General features: G+C 41.1%; 1 pseudogene; it reads left to right on the plus strand.

The window, feature by feature from the left end:
• Positions 1–442: 442 nt before the first annotated feature.
• On the plus strand, positions 443–2,913 carry LOC121443134 (annotated as a pseudogene).
• The last annotated feature ends 18,866 nt before the right edge of the window (positions 2,914–21,779 follow it).

Consider the following 21,779-nt stretch of genomic DNA (forward strand, 5'->3'; position numbering starts at 1 on the left):
GGCAGTGCACAACTTCCAAGGCAGGAGAAGATCCAGGGAAGAGGCTGAGCTCTGGGAGGGGCCACAGGACGCTGATCTGCTGCCCACTGGGAGGTAGGGGTTCAGGTCGCCCTCCCTGGCTGGGTGTGTGGGAGCCTCAGCAGTCTCCTGGAGGAACTGTCATTCTCCCTGCACTTGGGAAGACCTCGGTTACTTTGTAAGCCAAGTGTGGAAGTTATTTCCCCGCGCCAGACTCTGCCTCTGGGCCGTCTCTGGTGCTCCAGAGACATGGTACCAGAATATTTAAATCAGTGTGGCGTTAAATACGTTTTAATATCTGATAGGGCCAGTTTCTGCGCATTGCACTTTTTTTCCTTTCAGGAACGTGTTCAGGCCCGCGGCAGGGGGCGGGGTCGCGCCTCCGCCTCAGCTCTGGTTCCAGCCTAGCCTCACCAAGGCAGAGATGGAAATCCCGAGGCTGCTCCCAGCTCGCGGGACACCACAGGGCGGCGGCGGCGGCGGCTGCTGCCCCGCGGGTGGCGGCGGGGTGCCCGGAGCCCCGGACTCTCTGGCTTGTCAGGCCCCCACGCGCCGCCTCCTCCTGCTCCGGGGGGCCCAAGATGGCGGGCCGGGGCCGCGGAGCGCAGAGGCCCAGAGGGCCTCACGGGGCCTGGGCCCGAGCCCTAGCGCGAACCGCTTGGCGCCGAGGCCGGATCCCCGGAGCCGCGGCGGCGGCGGAGGAGGAGGAGGAGGCAGAGGCGGCGGCGGCGACGACTTCTTCCTGTTGCTGCTCGACCCGGTGGGTGGCGATGTAGAAACGGCAGGCGCGGAGCAGGCCGGAGGGCCGGTGCGGAGGGAGGAGGCCGGGACAGGCCCGGGGCCAGAGCGGCATGCTAGCGGCATGGCGAAGGTCGCGGCGGCCTTCGCGGGCACCATCACCATCCACAACCAGGACTTGCTGCTGCGCTTTGAGAACGGCTTCCTCACCCTGACCACGCCCCCGCTGCCCGCCTGGGAGCCAGGGGTCGCGCCAGTCCGGCAGCCGCAACCCGGGGTCCCCGGGGTCCCCGGCGGCCCCGGCGGCCCGGACGGCCCGCAGGCCGGCTGCCCGCCCGCCGCCGCGGCAGCCACCGCTGCCGCCGCGGCCGCCGGCTCCTCGCAGCTGGGCGACTGCCCCGAGCTGCCACCCGACGTCCTGCTGGCCGAGCCGGCGGAACCCGTGCCCGCGCTGGCGCCTCCGGAGGAGGAGGCCGAGGCCCCGGCCGCCGCCCAGAGCCCCCGCGGGCCTCTCGGCCCGGGCCAGAGCCAGGGCCCGGGCCCGGGCGTGCTGCTCTACCTGTGCCCGGAGGCGCAGTGCGGCCAGACCTTCGCCAAGAAGCACCAGCTGAAGGTGCACCTGCTGACGCACAGCAGCAGCCAGGGCCAGCGGCCCTTCAAGTGCCCCCTGGGCGGCTGCGGCTGGACCTTCACCACCTCCTACAAGCTCAAGAGGCACCTGCAGTCGCACGACAAGCTGCGGCCATTCGGCTGCCCGGTGGAGGGCTGCGGCAAGAGCTTCACCACCGTGTACAACCTCAAGGCACACATGAAGGGGCACGAGCAGGAGAACTCCTTCAAGTGCGAGGTGTGCGAGGAGAGCTTCCCCACGCAGGCCAAGCTCAGCAGCCACCAGCGCAGCCACTTCGAGCCCGAGCGGCCTTACCAGTGCGCCTTCTCCGGCTGCAAGAAGACCTTCATTACCGTGAGTGCCCTGTTCTCTCACAACCGCGCCCATTTCAGGGAACAGGAACTCTTCGCCTGCTCCTTCCCAGGCTGCAGCAAGCAGTACGACAAGGCTTGCCGCCTCAAGATTCACCTGCGGAGCCACACGGGAGAGCGGCCTTTCCTTTGCGACTTTGACGGCTGTGGCTGGAACTTCACCAGCATGTCCAAACTCCTGCGACACAAGAGGAAGCACGAAGACGACCGCAGGTTCACCTGTCCCGTGGAGGGCTGCGGCAAGTCCTTCACCAGGGCCGAACACCTCAAGGGCCACAGCATCACCCACCTGGGCACGAAGCCCTTCGTGTGCCCCGTCAAAGGCTGCTGTGCCAGGTTCTCTGCCCGCAGCAGCCTCTACATCCACTCCAAGAAGCACTTGCAGGACGTGGGCACCTGGAAGAACCGATGCCCGGTCTCCACCTGCAACAAACTCTTCACGTCCAAGCACAGCATGAAGACCCACATGGCCAAGAGGCACAAGCTCAGCCAGGACCTCTTGGGCCAGCTCGAAGCCACCAACTCTCTCACGCCCAGCAGTGAACTGGCCAGCCAGGGGCAGAGCGATCTCAGCAGCCCCGAGCTGGTGTCTCTCTTCTCGGATGTGCCCGGCCACAGTTCTGCCGCGGCGCTGGACACGGCCCTGGTCAACTCTGGCATCTTGACTATTGACATGGCCTCTGTGAACTCCACTCTCGCAGGAGGTCTCCCTGCCGAGAACAGTAACCATTCCTTAGGGCCAGCGGCGGACCCCCGGGCCCAGAGGGCCCCCAGTGACCTTCCCCAGGGACTGGATACCTCTCTCTTCTTCGGAACCTCGGTGGCCGCTTATCAGCAGAACCCCTTAGACATGGACGATGTCCCCGGGGGAAGCGTGGGGGGGGGCTCTTTGGCTCCCTGGCCCTGAAAAACTCAAGCCTGGAGCCCCAAGCTTTGACACCCAGCAATAAGTTAACCGTGGACACGGAAGCTCTGACTCCCTCCAGCAAGCTTTGTGAAAACAGTGTCTCAGAACTGCTGACCCCTGCCAAAGCCGACTGGAACGTGCATCCCGACTCTGACTTCTTTGCGCAGGAGGAAGAGACCCAGTTTGGATTCTCCAACCCAATGGGAAGCCACGGTTCTCAGAAAGAAACAGATCTCATCACAATGACTGGCACCCCGTTTTTGGTATGAACCTACTCTGCCCTGCCTGCCCAGCCTTGCCCTGCCCTGCCCTGCCCTGTCGTGCCCTGCCGTGCGGCTCACTTTTATCACACTCTGGTCTGAGGCCGTTCTGGAAGGAGTGCTTCTGTGCAGTCGTTTCTTGCTGCTTTGCAGAGGAACGCGTCTGTGGACTACAAATTTAGAGATTTACATTCTCATCCTGGGCCTGGAACTCATGAGTTCTGTGACCCTCAGCAAGTCTCCCAACCTAGCTGAGCCTTACTTCATTATTTATAAAAGTATCATTTTGTGTAGATTGTTTCTACTTCCTTTTCTTTGTATTCCTTTGATGTAATTTTTAGGGTATTTTTTAGTGGTTACCTTTGATTCTAATGTGATGAAAAGGGCTATGATCCCTTTGAACATTAAATGGTCAGTGCTAGGTGAACTGGTGTTTTTAAGTTTTAATATAAATAATACCTCATTTTCACAACATACATAATAGTAGTAGAATGTAAAAATACAGAGTATTATTTGGTTCTTTGTTTGTCAGTTTTCTTGTGTTGCCTAGAAACTGGAAGTTTTATTTTCTTTTTTGAAAAATGTCAGGGTTTTGCTATATTATAAGCATAGCTTAAAACATTGCCTAGTTACCGTTGAAAAAGTGGCCTTATATTAGTGATTTCGTCTTGCTGAGCCTTACTTTCCGAGCTTTATAGTCGTTGTGAAAATGCACATTGTTCTCATGGATTTGAATCAGTTTTATGCTTGGGATTGTTACTGGGGGGTGGGGATATCATGTTTTCACTTTTGTCAGTCTTCAGTTTTCTTCTCCCCCTATTTCACCTCTTTAAGTCTTAGACAACAAAAGTTAACAAAAAGTTAACAAATGTTTATGTCATAGTTTTGCATCCAGTAAAAGTTTATGAGCATTAAGCAAACATGGGAATTTGTTCCTTCCACAGATGGTGGAGGACTTTCTCTACAGTGTTCTTAGTTAACGCTGGTCACAGTTCCATTTGTCCAGTACTAGTGTCTGCTCTGAATCAGTGCCAGCTCTCAGCCTGGTTCTACTAGTCTAATAAAATTGGAGAACGGACCAGAAGGAGATGTTCATTTCTCTACCGGGGCCTTCATTCCTAGCCCTCTCTGGAATGGCAGGCTTGCTGTGCATTCTGAAATACTGTCAATTTTAACACGACTCTAGCATTGTATAATTTATATAGAAATTTAATATCTAATATATTTGATTGTTATAATCGTGATGAGAAAGCGTGACCTTCAACTGATAGTAAACCTTTCCTGGCCTATGACAGATGGAGTTCACTTAGTAACTATTATTTGTGTTTCAAGTAAGAGGACATATTTCTACCTCTCCCATTCTGCTCTCTTGAGTTCCATCGTCATTTTGTTTAGGAGCAATTCTTTTATTCCTCCTAAGTAAATACTTCTACCCTTATGCTGTTCTGCTTCACTCCTTACTGTCATTCTTGCTATGTGCACCAGTGTGTGCCATGCTCCTACCTTTTTCTCTAATTCGACACTTATTTTGGTCACCTTTTTCTTACATGATCTAATTTTCATCACAATAATTTCTGCAGCCAGTGTGTGCACTGAGAAGGTATTTCTGAATCCAGATTGCAAGCGTGTCTACAGGAGTCAGGTGATAATGGGGTTCTTTCTTTCTGGAAAGTCTAATGACAAGGACCTCTCTAAATTTGTTCACCATGTTTTCTACTAGCAAATAGCCATTGTGAAATACTCCAATTCAATACTGTTTTCATGAGACTACTTGAGGAAAACAGTTTTACAGTACCTTGGCAATATATAATTTGCCACTTTGAAATGCATTATGTACTTTCTTTATAATTTTTAAATTGATTGAACCTTTTGAGTGAAAAGGTAAAAAGTATACATTAATTTGTAATTTAAAGAAGTATTCAGAATTTTAGTGTGCCCAAGCATCAAGAATATTATTCCCTTAGCACTTTGAAAAGACTGTAAAGACTATTTTAGAAATGCTTTTCATGACTTAAAACAAACATTTCTCATTTTATTTGGAAGGACTGCAAAGGCCTGAGGTAAACATACACTTCATAAGCATTTATTAAGATATATAACCATAAAGATATTTTAAAGTGTCATTTAAATTCTTTTACATTTCTTCTCTTACAGACTATAATATTCTTACCTATGGTCTGTAGAATTTCCAAAGGATAAATTTTAATTTCTCGATGATAAGAATCATGTTATTATTATGCTTTCTCAGCCTGATGGTGGAATGACTGGAATTGCAGTCAGAAATGTGACTGCAAACATAATGGCTGTACTTCTGTTTTTAACATAAATTTGACATTTTAAAAATGATGAGTCATGAGTTAATCTCCTTTGCCTTTTGTGTTTTTCATCCTTTCTTGATTAATTAAAACTTGCCAATTAATTGTGTTAATAACCATGTCTTATAGGAAGGTTGTTTTCAAAGGGTCCTGTTGAACGATTTGATCATATAAAATATGTTAAGCTTGATACGTTGCCATGTATTTCATTATAATATTAAATAATTCAAAGTCTTGAGTAGTAGAAATAAAATTTGATAGATTGTCAGGTCATCTTTCAGAAAATGCTTCATATTTTCATCTAGAAAAGAAAAGGACTTAGCATAACGGTGTATTTAGAATATTATCTCTCTGGAGCAATTCATAATCCTTTAGTATTAAACATATACACATGAGTATATAATAATGCAAAAACATATGTACCTCACTCAAAATATGCCATAATTGAAATGTAAAACTGGATTAAATTGTATATGTATATTGCTTTTGAAAAGTACAGGATTTTTTCCTTCCACTTTTGTTTTTTTTTTTTTTCGAGACAGTGTTTCTCTGTAGCTTTGGAGCCTGTCCTGGAACTAGCTCTTGTAGACCAGGCTGGCCTCGAACTCATAGATATCTGCCTGTCTCTGTCTCCCAAGTGCTGGGATTAAAAGTGTATACCACCACCGCCTGGCTCCTGTCACTTTTTTTTTTAAAGGGAGAAAGGGTTCGCTTTTGCTCACAGTTCCATGGTATTATCCACCATACTGGAGAAGTTAAGCAGCAAAAACTTGAGGGATCTGATCACAGCACATATGTAATCATGAACAGAACAAGGAATGAGTGAGGGCTTACTCATGATTTCTCCACTTCCACAGTTCAAGATCCCCTTCTCAGGGATTGGTATCCCCATCCAAAATGAAGATGGAACTTCTACATCAGTTAACCTAATCAACAAAATCCCCCAAAGGATCCCAGAGCCCATCCTCCTGGTGATCCTATATTCTGTCAAGTTGAGTGCCAGTACTTACCATTACAGGATGGCATTCCACAAAGGTTGGGGATAAAAGATGTTATGCCCATGCTGCTTTCTGATGTACAGAGTTCTCATGGATATTGAGAACTTGTTATTATTATCCTCATTTTACAACTGAAAAATATGAAATGCTAAGAAGTTTATGGGATTTTCATAACATAATTGTTACAAGTGGTTAGGTTTGTTGTAGTTGCAAAATGCTTCCAGAATCCAATCTGATGATGGGTCTAAGCACAATACACTATTGTGGTGTTATGGTTGCTAGAGACCTAGAAATGTTAGTTTCTCCAAATCTGATTTTATGTACAGGAATAGAGTGTTTATTTGATTGTAAATTACCCCTGAAATTGTTCTAAAACTATTTGCAATCATGGATATAGATGGCCTATAACAATATTTCAAAACTTTCCAGATCTGTTCAGTGATCCAGAAAGCTATTTTAAGAATACACATCCTAGCCCTTAAAAGCATAAAATATTCTTATTTGTATGGAAAACTAAGACTAAGACTGATAATGAGTATTTTAATTGCTCATGAGATAGCTGGAATTATCTACTATAAATATCTTATAAACAAAAATGTAATTATTTTCCTCAAGCCACTGTCATTTTTCAGTGTAAATTTTGTATTGCAATTATATATAATTCAATTTTCAAATTATTAATTTTATTTTTGAGATTATAATTATATAATTTTTTCTTTATGATGAATTTAACTCTGTGAAACTGTGATTCTATGCATGTCTAAAACACATGATGGTCTAATAATGAGCTGAATGGCCAATAGCAAGGCAGGGGAAAGGACAGGCAGTACTGGCAGGCACAGTATAAATAGGAGAAATCTGGGAAGGAGAAGCAAGAAAACAAGGAGAAGAGGGTGTCAGGGGTCAATTCCACCGCCAGCCACAGAGTAAGAGGAAAAGTAAGATACACAGAAGTAAGAAAAGGAAAAAAACCAGAGGGATAGCCAGTTTGGATGTTCACCTTCCTAGATATGGACGGAGGTGGGAGGTCCTAGGTCTTACCACAGGGCAGAAAACCCTGACTGCTCTTTGGACTGGAGAGGGAGGGGGAAAGGAGTGGGGGGAGGGGGAGAAGGGTGGGAGGAGGGGGCGTAGGGGGGGAGGAGGGGGAGGGAAATGGGAGGCTGGGAGGAGGTGGAAACTTGTTCTTTTTTTTCTCCTTTTCTCAATAAAAAAAGAAAAAAAAAAGAAAAGCTGATTAGAAACAAGCCATGCTAAGACTGGGCATTTATAAAAAAAGAATAAGACTCTGTGGTGATTTATTTGGGAGCTGGGTGGTGGGCCTCCCAAAAAAAACCCAAAAGAATAAAGACAGCTTAAGAGTAAAAAAAAAATCAATAAAACTCCTTGTTCTCCATTTTTTACTGGATTATTTGTTCTTTTGATGACCAATTTCTTGAGTTCTTTGTATATTTTGAGATTAGATCTCTGTCTGATGTGGAGTTAGTGAAGTTCTTTTCCCATTCTGTAGGCTGTTGTTTTGTCTTGTTGACCATGTCCTTTGCTTTATAGAATCTTTTCAGTTTCAAGAGATCCCATTTATTAATTGTTTCTCTCAGTGTCTGTGCTGCTGGGATTATATTTAGGAAGTGTTTCCCTGTACCAATGTGTACAAGTGTACTTTCCACTTTCTCTTCTATAAGGTTCAGTGCGGCTGGCTTTATGTTGAGGTCTTTGATCCATTTGGACGAGTTTTGTGCATGGTGATAGATATGGGTCTATTTTCATTCTTCTACATGTTGATATCAAGTTATGCCAGCACCATTTGTTAAATATGCTTTCTCTTTTCTGTTTGATATTTTTTGCTTCTTTGTCAAAAATCAGGTGTTTGAAGGTGTGTGGATTAATATCCAGGTCCTTACACAATGGAGTACTACACAGCAGAAAAAAATAATGACATCCTCAATTTTTCAGGCAAATGGATGGAGCTAGAAAACATCATTTTGAGTGGGGTAACCCAGATCCAGAAAGACAATTATCACATGTACTCACACATAAGTGGTTTTTAAACATAAAGCAAAGAAAACCAGCCCACAAATTACAATCTCAGAGAACCTAGACAACAATGAGGACCCTAAGAGAGACATGCATAGATCTAATCTACATGGGAAGGAGAAAAAGACAAAATCTCCTGAGTAAATTGGGAGCATGGGGACCTTGGGAGAGGGTTGAAGGGAAGGGGAGAGGTAGGGAGAGGAGTAGAGAAAAATGTAGAGCTCAACAAAAATAAAAAATGAAAACCTTTTTGGGTTACAGCCCCATTTTTGAATGGGTCATTTGGGTTTTGTTTATTCTTTTGTTTTTGTTTTTGACTCTATAGTTTTAAGTAAAGATAAAATAATTCCTAGAGTCCTCATCAAACAACCTTGGTATTATTTGCCCCTTGACTTTACTTCTTCTGTACAGACCCCTCATCTGGAACCCTCTTCCTATTTTTTCATTTTTCACCTTATGTGAACGCAATAACAATTTAAACTTGGAATCCTATTGTATATTTCAGAAGCATTACGAAAAAGCAAAAGCACTAACCCCTGGTGTCATTTACTCAAGAGTGGGCCTGCTTTGTTCAGAAGAATTCTAATCTCTCCTCTGATCTGATCTCTCAAATAAAGGTCATTCTTTCTGTTAAACAGCACAGCGAATGTGCTATTGAAAAGGAATGATGAACTTTTGTCCAAATCAGTCTTTTACAAGGATCTCACCGGGGGGGAAGTTAGTTCGAAGCCCTATTTACTCCATATAATAAACAAAGCAATAATAAAATATTATCAATCTATACCTACATGTTGCTTCAATATTTTCCTTGGGGGGTGTACATTGTTTCAAATGCATTGCTGTTTTTAGAAATGTACTTAGATCTAGCCACCACATCTTATGAAGATGTATCTTAGCCTGAGACAAGGGTATGAATGGGCCACAAAAGAAAAATAGGGAATATTACCATATGCTAAAGCTGTACATTCAGCTGAGATAGTAAGGGCATATAGTAATATAAAGTCCAAAGTATTTAAGATTGGTGACAATGGTTTTTGTCGAGGGCTGTTAATTTTGATCAGGTTGAATACATGGTATGTAAACAGAATGAGCACATAGTTATAAATGATCTCACATCACATTATTAACTTGATTATAGGCAAGGTGAAAGTTTGACTTGTAAAGGCAAGCTTCAAACAGCATTTCTCAGCAAAACCGTTCCCGTGTTTCAAGTTTGGAGTGAACGGTACTAAGAATATAGAAAACCAGTGAAATGTGAGTCATACCTGAATTTGGGGGAAAGATCAGACATTCATATACTGAACACTTCACAGTAAGTCTTTTCAGACATTAAATTAATGTTTTAGAGGAAGAATAGGGGTAGAAAATTTATTTATAAATAGAAAAAAGTTGGTGTGTTCTGCCCAAGGAGGAAACACAAAGATCACAAAGTGGAATTCACTGCACAACCTTTGATAAAGCAACACAAATGCTGTAGTGCATTTCTTCTTGTTGTTGTTGTTTGTGGTTTATTTTTTTATTAGTTTGCTTTTTATTCTTTGAGGGCCCACCACCAAACTCTCAAATAAATACACAGACACTTATTCTTCCGTATGAAAGCCAGGCCTTAGCTTGGCTTGTTTTTAGCCAGGTTTTCTAACTTAAATTATCCCATTTCTCTACTATATTTTTACCTCTGAGCTTTTTACCTTTCTTTTATTATTATTGAAAAAATTTCAGCCTCCTCCCAGCCTCCCATTTCCCTCCCCTAGCCCCACTCCTCTCCCCCTCCCCCCACTCCTCTCCCCCTCCCTCTCCAGTCCAAAGAGCAGTCCGGGTTCCCTGCCCTTTGGGAAGTCCAAGGTCCTCCCCCCTCCATCCAGGTCTAGGAAGGTGAACATCCAAACTGGCTAGGCTCCCACAAAGTCAGTTCATGTATTAGGATCAAAACCCAGTGCCACTGTCCTTGGCTTCTCATCAGCCCTCATTGTCCGCCATGTTCAGAGAGTCCGGTTTGATCCCATGCTTTTTCAGTCCCAGTCCAGCTGGCCTTGGTGAGCTCCCAATATCAGCCCCACTGTCTCAGTGGGTGGGCGCACCCCTCGTGGTCCTGACATCCTTGCTCATGTTTTCTCTCCTTCTGCTCCTCATCTGGACCTTGGGAGCTCAGTCCAGTGCTTCAATTTGGGTCTCTGTCTCTATCTCCATCCATCGCCAGATGAAGGTTCTATGGTGATATGCAAGATATTCATCAGTATGGCTATAGGATAGGGGCATTTCAGGTTCCCTCTCCTCAGCTGCCCAAGGAACTAGCTGGGGACATCGCCCTGGACACCTGGGAGCCCCTCTAGGTTCAAGTCTCTTGCCAACCCTAAGATGGCTCCCTTAATTAGGATATATACTTCCCTGCTCCCATATCCACCCTTCCTTTATCCCAATCATCCCATTTCCCCAAGTTCCCCCCATCCTCCCCTTCTCACTTTTCTCTCCCCATTTCCCCTTATCCCCATCCCACCCCATCCCCAAGTTCCCAATTTTTGCCCGGCAATCTTATCTACTTCCAATATCCAGGAGGATAGCTATATGTTTTTCTTTGGGTTCACCTTCTTATTTAGCTTCTCTAGGATCACAAATTATACCTTTCTTTATTCAATATATCTTTCTTTCCTTCTTACTCTGTGAGGCTGAATGACTGATGCCTGATTCCTCCTCTCCTCCTTTTCTCACTCCTCCCTCTTCTTTTTCTCCTTCTATTTATTCTCTCTGCCAGCCAGACCCACTTATTTCTTGTTCCTGCCCTGCTATTGGCCACTCAGCTCTTTATTAGACCAATCAGTGTTTCAGACAGGCAAAGTAACACAGCTTTACAGAGTGAAACAAACGCAACATAAAAGAATGCAACACATGCTTGCATCATTAAAGAAATATTCCACAGCATAAATGAATGTAACACATCTTAAACTAATATTTCACAACAAAATGCAAAACCTATGGTGGATGCAACCTGGTGGATGCTAGATTTTAGGGCTAGACTGACTGTATGAACCCAAATTCTGCAGGAGTATGAAGACAAATGAGATTAAAGAGGACTTTATTTTAGAGGTGCTTTAAAACCAGTGAAGATAATCTGAAAAGAGAAATCAAAATATGAATGTATCATAAGATTAATACGGCAAATACAAATAATGGATATTTGAAGGGGGAATGATATGAAAATTATTTGGGAATATATGAATACTATTGTAAAAGATTTAAATATAATGGTGGTAAGAAAAGAAAGATAAAGAAGAGACAGTTATTTCCAAAATGAAGAAACAAATATAACTTGGTGATACTAATAGAGTGTTTAGGGTGGAAGCTTGAGTTCTCATTACCTCCAACAAACTATGCTTTGTCACTGACTACCAATCCCTGATATTCCAGTTAGAGACAAGTAGTAGTAGTAAAAGTCGTAGAGAGAAGGGATTTATTTACTGTCTTCAAATTGGGAAGAAAAGAACAGGAACAAATAAGTGGGTCCAGTGATGCCCCAAGTCCATCATGAAGATACTAACATTGTCTTTAAGTTTAAAGATTTGTTTTGATTATTTTTAGTTGTGTGTGTCTATGTGTATGTGAATGTAGTATCCTCAGATGCCAAAGGCAACAGATCCCTCTTGGAACTGGAGGTACAGGCTGTGTTGAGCTGTCCAATGGAGGTGACTGGAGCTAAATTTAGGTCCTCTGCAATAGTAGTAGGTGCTATTCATCTCTGGGCCATCTCTCCTAGGTTTAAATAGATGTATTGGAGCAAGACCTTAAAAATATAGCATCCCAGATCAAGTTGTGGTTTAGTTGATTATTGTCTCAGTTCTGGCCCTACAAAGTTCCCCCAAGAACTCTTTACCATGTGAGGGGATCGATATGATCCCTGCAAGTTGATTGTTTATCCATGGTGTAGCCTTTCCTTATGGATAATTACTCTCATCTTTGGTAAAGAGGGACAGAGGATCCTGTCCTATGGAGTTTTATGCTTCCAGGAATCCAAGGTGATTACAGGGTCAGGACAATGATTTGCCTTCAAATGTAGGAGTAAGAAAAAAGGATGCAGTGTCAAACTTTAATTTTTGCTTTTAGTTACCTATGGATCCAAGTGTTACTCCATAATTTTTAAAGCAGTGTTAGCTTCTAAGTGCCTATTTTAGTGACTTATTCAATATATTGAAGAATATGTTCAGAAGGAAAAGGGAAGGTGGAAAACCACTAAAATTTTCTTGGAAACCATAAAAGCTGTCTCATTAATATAAATAAGAAAGTTATATATGAGACCTTTTTCAGAATATGTGTAAGATGATGGTTTAGAACACACTTACTTCATTGGGATGATGAGTTACCGCCTAAATAAACTATATTATTATTGGCTGTTTTTTACTCTTGGTTCTTTTACTCTTTGTGTGGTCCACAACCTGCTTCCAGATAAATCACACATGGAATCTTTTTCTTACTTATAAATGCCCACCCTTAGCTTGGCTTGTTTTTAGCCAGCTTTTCTTAAATTATCTTGTCTATCTTTGGCCTCTGGGCATATAACTTGCATTACTTCTTACTCTGTGGCTTTCTGTCTGTGTAGCTGGCTGGCCCTTTGGTGTTCTCCTTTCCTTGTTTTATCTTCTATTTATTCTCTCTGCCTGCCAGCTTTTCCTAATATTTCTCTTGCCTTGCTATTGGCTGTTCAGTTCTTTATTAGACCAATCAGGTATTTTAGACAGGCAAAGTAATACAGTTTCACAGAGTTAAACAAATACAACATAAAAGAATGCAACACATCTTTGCATAATTCAAAAATATTCCATAGCATAAAAGTAACACATATTAAAATAATATTTTCCCTTTTTCTCTAAAAACAGTTATCAAGAAAGAATTATATTTATTATATTCACTCCATTTGTATTTAGCAAATTTGGAGAAAATGCTCCATTATCTATCTTATCTTAGTGAGTCCAAAGTTTTATACCTAACTTATTATCACAGCTAAGAAAAACTGAAACTCTAATTACTTAGTCTTTAACTCCATCAAAGACACCAGGAGGAATTAATATTACCTAACAACAAAGACATCTTGCTTCCTGGACAGTCACCCAAAGTTCCTCTGCAATGCTGGGGCATCCATGTATAGCCTACAGTCCTAGAATATCTGACAAACTTTTCAGTGAAGTAGGAAATTTAAAGTACTTTCCTGCCTTGTCTTGGAAAAGTTTTTCAGATGCTCTCTTCTGTGTCCTGAAGAATGTCTGGTAAACTCTTCTGTGAAGCAGGAATTTTGAAGGACTGTCTTTCCTTGTTTTGGCATAGTTCAATAGTCTTTTTCCTGTGTATCCTGCATGTCCAGTCTGCACACCACATTATCAGCAATCAAAAGCAAGAGCAGTTTCTTTGCCCAGTGGCTAACCTTACCACAATGAAAGCAAACTTCATAGGAATTTCTTCAGTGCCTATCACCTCTGAAGAAAATTGGTACTGACAGAAACAGATGTTTCTTATTGTCATGAAAAACCTTATGTTAAGAAAACATTTTGAATGCTATATTTTATAGGTCTTTGAAGTGATTGAAAACATACCTAACATAGTTACAAATTTGATTGTTATAAATGACTACCTACTAACCTGTGTTTCTTGAGCATCCTAAATAGTTTATAATAATTAGAATTTTGCTTTACATTTTTAAATGAACTACATAGGTACAATACCTTAAACAAAAGTAGAAACATATGCACAGTGCAACAAAAACAAATTTAAATTTGTATCAATATACTATATTTTCCTAAATGATAACAAACATCTATACCCCACCAAATAACCAAAGACCACCCGCATCCCCCAACTCTTGGGAATGTTGGTGTGTGTGGGAGAAAATCCTTCCAAACAGAGAACTGAAATGAAGATTCTACAAGTAGTGAAACAGTAAATATAATAGTAATTCCTTGTAGTCTAGGCCCAATTTTAGAATATATACTACCAAATAGAGGAGTAGTGTTGGCAATAGTTAATTAATTTTAAATTTTGCACTTAGTATTTCCAAGCAAATGCAACAGTTTCCCCTTAACACTGTCCTTTTATGTTTTATGGTTCTAACTATTATTCTGACTAACTATTGATAATATCAGATAGTAGGAATTAGATCATATGTCATGGAACAATCCAACATTTCTTATTTGGGCCTCATTTTTCAAAATACTATTTTTCAGCAAATAGATGGAACTAGACAAAATCATGCTGAGTGAGATTACCCAGTCCAGAAAAATAAATATAGTAAATATTCACCTATAAGGGGATATTACCATTAACTAGACAACCAAGCTACAATCCACAGACCAAGAAAAATCAGGCTGTATAAGAGCTTTATGGGGGGCATGGTTTTCCCTGGGATAGGAAAATAGAATAGATTTTATAAGTAAACTTAGGGTTGATAGGAATGGGAGCCAGGAGAATCAGTGGGGTTGGGAGAGTGCAGGGAAGGACAGGTGTAATTGGAGGGACATTGGGGGTAGTGTGGAAACCTAGTACAGTGGAAATCCCCTGGAATCTATGAAGGTAGGCCTAATGAGTACTCCTACTCATCCCTACATTCTAGTTTCTTTGGTGAGGGATGATACTCTGCATGCTGGCTACAGAAAGAGAAATGTGGACACCAACTCAGTCACAAAACCTTTGACCTACAATCTATTCTGCTTGCAAAATATGCTGGGGCAATAGTGGCACAGAACTTGTGGGAATAGTCAACTAACATGATTTGATCTAAGTACCACTCCACAAGAAGAAACCTACACTAGATATTGCTTTTGTAACTAATCACCAGGGACTAGATAGTCCAGTTATCTAGGGTAAAACCAAATACTGTGGGTCTAAAAAAATCAATGAAATAATTCCTAATGATAATTTGCCATAGTCATAGATCAGTGCTTTATCAGGTCATCATCAGAGAGGCTTTTCTCCAGTAGCCGATGGGAACAGATGCAGAGACCCACAGCCAAACATTATGCAGAGAGAGAATCTAAATTGGATGTCTCCATCATATCCCTTTCCTCAGAGCTCAGGAAATCCCATTGAAGAGCAGGTGGAAGAGCCAGAGTGGGATGGAGGACACCAGGAGAACAAGGCCTTCTGAGTCAACTAAGCAAGGCACACATGAGCGCACAGAGAATGAGGCAGCAAGCACAGGTCTACACAGATCTGAACCAGGTCCTCTGTATACATATTATAGTTACTTGCTTAGTATTTTTATGGAAATTCTGAATGTGAGAATGAGTGAGTCTCTGATTCTTGTGCCTGCTCTTGAGACTCTTTTACTCCTGGTGAGGTTTCTGTGTCCAACTTCCATATGATAGTTTTTGCTTCATCTTATTATATTTTGTCATGTTTGGTTATTTTTTTAAAAGTCTGTTAATTTTCTAATGAGTGTCAGGAAGGGAGTGGATCCATATGGGAGGGGATGGGAAGGAAGCAGGAGTAGTGGAAAAAAAGAAATCTATAAACAGGATATATTACATAAAAATATAATCTATTTTCAATATAAGAAAAAAAAGGAAAAAATATATTTACCAGTGAGGAAATATGCTTTCGTCTGAGATGCAACCTTTAAAAGGGGGGCAGAAGAAATGTCATCCTATATAGATCAAACTCTACTAATTCTCAGATAAAAGTTAGAAAACAGTTCAAATAAGGCTCAGTCATAACCAAAGACTTTATTTCCTTTCTGAGTTTTTCCACTGAGAAGTAGTCAGTTTTCTGTGTTGCAGTGGAATGCTGCCCTATGTCTTATTGTGTCTATTGAGTTTTACACATTCGTTGGATTTCATGTCCCCTTCCGTTTTCCCCCTTCCCCCACTTTTTGTGTATGACTAGTTTTGAAGTCCTGGAAGTTTTTCTTTCTTTGCATTTGTTTTTAAGGTGAAAGTTGACTGCGGTATAAATATGAAGGTTTGACCAGCATTCCATTGTTTGCTGAAGGAGATACTTGTGTTCTTCATTTGTCTCACTTGTCATTTATGGCAGTTTTCATGTCTTCTGTGGTGTTTTTAGCAAGGGGTAGAATAAGGGTTTCAATATTTACGTATTAAAAGCTAGAACAAGGAAAGGATAGAGAAAGAAAGTATATGAATTAACAGTATGAAAAGCAGTAGAGAAGCTATTGCAAGTGAGGTTTGACAAAACAGACAGGAGTCTTCTCCAATGAGATAATCTTATAAATATCATTTGAACATTCAAAGCAGAAAAGTGCACATGCATAACCAAAAAGATATAAAGATATGCATACAAAAATCAGAAATGAAAATTAAGATTAGAATAATATAAACATGAATGAAAAATATTATCTTATAGTTCTTCCTACTGGTTGTGGGAGCGCCTCCCACCTGTGTTCACCTTGGTTCATCCATTAGGATAGTGCACCACATTCTGTAACTTCCTGTGACCTGTACACTTTCTCCCTGCTAATGGCTTTGGTGTGAAGTGTTGGGAATCTCTCAGATTCAGACTCCTTTTCCATACTTCTGCTGCTATCACAGTGGGTACGTCTTGGGATTTGTTGCTCCTATCTGTATTTGTACCACATTTATTATACAGCAGTACTCTTCTTGAGGTCCCAATTGATCCTTTCTCTATTGGGTAGTGGAGGGATGAATCATGAGCATTGCAGATTTATCAATTTTAGATTCCACTATCCCTTCTCTGGAGCTATCCACAGTTGCTGAACCACCTTCCTCTTGTTGGATTAAGCTAAGCCGGATATAGCTCCTACTAAACTCTTCTCACAGTCCCACCACTCACTGGGCAATGATAGGCAAGTTGGATTGTACACTTTGGAAATATTTTTATTTCAGATTCCTGGAACTTATTGTAGTTCATCCATAACTTTCTGGGACCAACTTTCCTCTCCAGATGGTGACTTATAATTTGGGTTTCCAGTAGAACATGGCTCTTACCTGGCAGGATGCATAATTCCTTGATAGCATTTCTCTGGAAAGAGCTACCTCAACCTACAGCAGAAAAAAAGTCTTTACAAAAACTATGAAACCCAAATAAATATTGCATATGAAATCAAATTGTTATGGAGGCAGGATAATTCAATGAAAGGTTTTAGGATAAAATTCATCTAGTCTCATGTCTCACTGCACCAAAATACTATTGAAAGAAGGCAAAAGTGAGAGACAGACAGAGACAGAGACAGAGAGAGACAGAGAGAATAAAAAGTAGAGAATGAATTTTCTTTCATGAAACTAGTTTATGTTATGAACAACCAAATGACCAATTCTTACATGAATTCAGTTACACTTTTTACAAAATGTTCATAAGTTAGCTCACTGAAACTCCAATAAATTAATCGTGTTTATAAAGTAAAATTATTTGAAATTATTTATGGATGATCAAAATGTATATATTTGTTGTTCTGTTTATCATAAATATAACTCTGAAAAACCAGTGCATATATCACAGAAACACTTCTCTTTTACCCTGGAATCTTTGTAGATATGATAATTAAATGTTGTCCAGCTGCTACCATCTCAGATACAAGTGCACCTTCAGCTTATGCAGCAGGGTGTCCTGTGTTCTACTCATCCTCGACCTGCCCCCCCAAGGTCCCGCTTTTGGCCGCGGGTCATTGGACTACCACGCGTCCATGTTTTGGTGCTGAGGAGTTCCATCTGGACGGGACGGTTCCTGCTTATACACTGAAGAGATACTCCCAGAAAGTCAGTCACAGCAAAGACTGGACCAAGACACCAGGCCGCTCCTGGCTCCATTTGAAGGAAGAGATGGGAAGGCACCAATGCAAGAATTCCTCCAACAACCTGAAAGGCAACATGACATCACCAGAATCCAGGGATCCAGAAATAAGAAGAATTGTACACCCTACTCCAGAAGAATTAGAGGAAATCGACTCAAAAGTGAATTATATGAAAATAATAGAAGACCTTAAACAGGAGGTGAAAAACTGCCATAAACAATTAGAGATTACAAACAAAAAGGTAGAGGAAATGAATAAATCGCTCAAAGATACCCAAGAAAACCAAGAGAAACAAGAAAAAGCAATCAAACAGGTAAGGGAAGCGGTTCAAGACTTGAAGAATGAAATGGAAGTAATGAAGAAAACACAAACATATGGAAGGCTAGAGATGGAAAATCTGGGTAAACGAACAGGAACTACAGAGACAAGTACTACCAACAGATTACAAGAGATAGAAGAAAGAATGTCAGACACTGAAGATATCATAGAGAAAATAAACACACTGATCAAAAAAAAACAGCAAAACCACCAAATTCTCATCACAAAACATTCAGGAAATCAGGGACACAATAAAAAGACCAAACCTAAGAATAATTGGGATAGAAGCAAGAGAAGAAGTACAGCTCGATGGTACACAACATATATTTAATAAAATTATAGAAGAAAACTTTCCCAACCTAAAGAAAGATATTCCTTTGAAGGTTCAAGAAGCATACAGAACACCGAATAGACTGGACCAAAAAAAACATCTCCTTGCGGTATAATAATCAAAACACAAAACATACAGAATAAAGAATGAATATTAAGAGCTGCAAAGGAAAAAGGTCAAGTTACTTATAAAGGTAAACCTATCAGACTTACACCTGACTTCTCTATGGAAACCATGAAGCCAGAAGGTCCTGGATAGATGTACTTCAGAAACTAAGAGACCATGGATGCAAACCCAAACTACTATACCCAGCCAAGCTACTGTTCACTATCAATGGAGAAATCAAGACGTTCCAGGATAAGAACAAATTTAAACAATACGTAGCCACAAATCCAGCCTTACAGAAAGTAATAGAAGGACAATCACAAACCAAGGAGTCCAACAATGACCACAATAACTCAAACATCTAGAGACCCTTTACTAGCACAACTCAAAGAAGGAAAACACACAAACTCTACCACTAAAAAAGTGAACGGAGTTAACAACCACTGGTCATTAATAGCACTTAATGTAAATGGACTCAACTCACCTATAAAAAGGCACAGGCTAAGAGATTGGATACGAAAACAGGATCCAACATTCTGCTGTTTACAAGAAACACACCTCAACCACAAAGACAGGCACCTACTCAGAGTAAAGGGATGGGAAAAGGTTTATCAAGCAAATGGACCTAAGAAACAAGCAGGTGTGTCCATACTAATTTCTAACAAAGTTGACTTCAAACTTAGATCAATCAGAAGAGATGGAGAGGGACATTTTATACTCATAACGGAACAATTCTTCGGGATGAAGTCTCAATCCTGAATATCTATGCCCCTAATATAAAAGCACCCACGTACGTAAAAGAAACATTACTAAAACTCAAGGCAGCCATCAAAAAGCACACACTAATAGTAGGAGACTTCAACACTCCTCTCTCACCAATGGACAGGTCAATCAGACAGAAACCTAACAGAGAAATAAGAGGATTAAGAAAGGTAATAAATCAAATGGACTTAAGAGACATCTATAGAACATTCCACCCAAATAGGAAAGAATATACCTTCTTCTCTGCAGCTCATGGAACCTTCTCAAAAATCGACCGCATAGTCAGTAACAAAGCAAACATCCACAGTTACAAAAAAATATTAGTAACCACCTGTGTCTTATCAGATCACCATGGATTAAAGTTAGAATTCAACAACAATCCTACCCCCAGAAAGCCTACAAATTCATGGAAACTGAACAGTCAACTACTGAACCATACCTGGATTAAGGAAGAAATTAAGAAAGAAATTAAAGTCTTCCTGGAATTCAATGAAAATAAAGAAACAACATACTTATACTTATGGGACACTATGAAAGCAGTGCTAAGAGGAAAGTTCATAGCACTAAGTGCCCACTTAAAGAAAACAGAGAAAGCTCACATTGGAGACTTAACAGCCCACCTGAAAGCTCTAGAAAAAAAAAAGAAGCAGACTCACCTAGGAGGAGTAGAAGACTGGAAATAATCAAACTGAGGGTTGAAATCAACAAAATAGAAACACAGAAAACAATACAAAGAATCAATGAAACAAAAAGCTGGTTCCTCGAGAAAATCAACAAGATTGACAAACCCCTATCCAAACTAATCAACCGGCAGAGAGAGAATTTGCAAATTAATAAGATCAGAAATGAAAAGGGGGACATAACCACAGACACAGAGGAAATTCAGAGAATCATTAGATCTTACTACAAAAGCCTGTATGCCACAAAACTGGAAAATGTAAAAGAAATGGAAAATTCTTTAGATAAATACCATATACCAAAGTTAAACCAGGACCAGGTGAACAATCTAAATAGACCTGTTGGTTGCAACGAATTAGAAGCTGTTATCAAAAACCTCCCTACCAAAAAAAGTCCAGGACCAGATGGTTTCAATGCGGAATTCTACCAGAACTTCCAAGAAGACCTAATACCTATACTCCTTAATGTATTACACAATATAGAAACAGAAGAGTCACTGCCAAATTTTTTTTATGAAGCTATAGTCACTCTGATACCAAAACCACACAAAGACTCAACCAAGAAAGAGAATTACAGGCCAATCTCACTCATGAACATCGATGCAAAAATCCTCAACAAAATACTGGCAAACTGTATCCAAGAACACATTAGACAAATTATCCATTATGATCAAGTAGGCTTCATCCCAGAGATGCAGGGCTGGTTCAACATACGAAAATCTATCAATGTAAACCGTCATATAAATAAACTGAATGAAAAAATCATATGATCATTTCATTAGATGCTGAAAAAGCATTTGACAAAATTCAACATTCCTTTATAATAAAAGTCTTGGAGAGATTAGGGATACAAGGGTCATACCTAAATATAATAAAAGCTATTTACAGCAAACTGACAGCTAACATCAAACTAAACGGAGAGAAACTCAAAGCCATCCCACAAGGCTGTCCACTCTCTCCATACCTCTTCAATATATTGCTTGAAGTTTTAGCAATAGCAATAAGACAACATAAGGGGATCAAGGGGATTCGAATTGGAAAGGAAGAAGTTAAACTTTCATTATTTGCAGATGATATGATAGTGTACATAAGCGACCCCAAAAACTCCACCAAAGAACTCCTACAGCTGATAAACACCTTTAGTAATGTGGCCAGATACAAGATCAACTCCAAAAAATCAGTCGCCCTCCTATACACAAAGGATATGGAAGCAGAGAGGGAAATCAGAGAAGCATCACTTTTCAAGATCGCCACAAACAGCATAAAATATCTTGGGGTAACTCTAACCAAGGATGTGAAAGATCTATTTGACAAGAACTTTAAGGCATTGAAGAAAGAAACTGAGGAGAATACCAGAAAATGGAAGGACCTCCCTTGCTCTTGGATTGGGAGGATCAACACAGTAAAAATGGCAATTCTACCAAAGGCAATTTATAGATTCAATGCAAATCCTAATCAAGGTCCCATCAAAATTCTCCACAGATCTTGAGAGGACAATAATCAACTTTATATGGAAAAACAAAAAACCCAGGATAGCCAAAACAATCTTATACAATAAAGGAACTTCTGTAGGCATTACAATCCCTGACTTCA

This window comes from Microtus oregoni, unplaced genomic scaffold (assembly GCF_018167655.1).
Source record: "Microtus oregoni isolate MIOR12 unplaced genomic scaffold, Mior012 000100F_ref0000014, whole genome shotgun sequence".
In the NCBI taxonomy this organism is placed as follows: Eukaryota; Metazoa; Chordata; class Mammalia; order Rodentia; family Cricetidae; genus Microtus; species Microtus oregoni.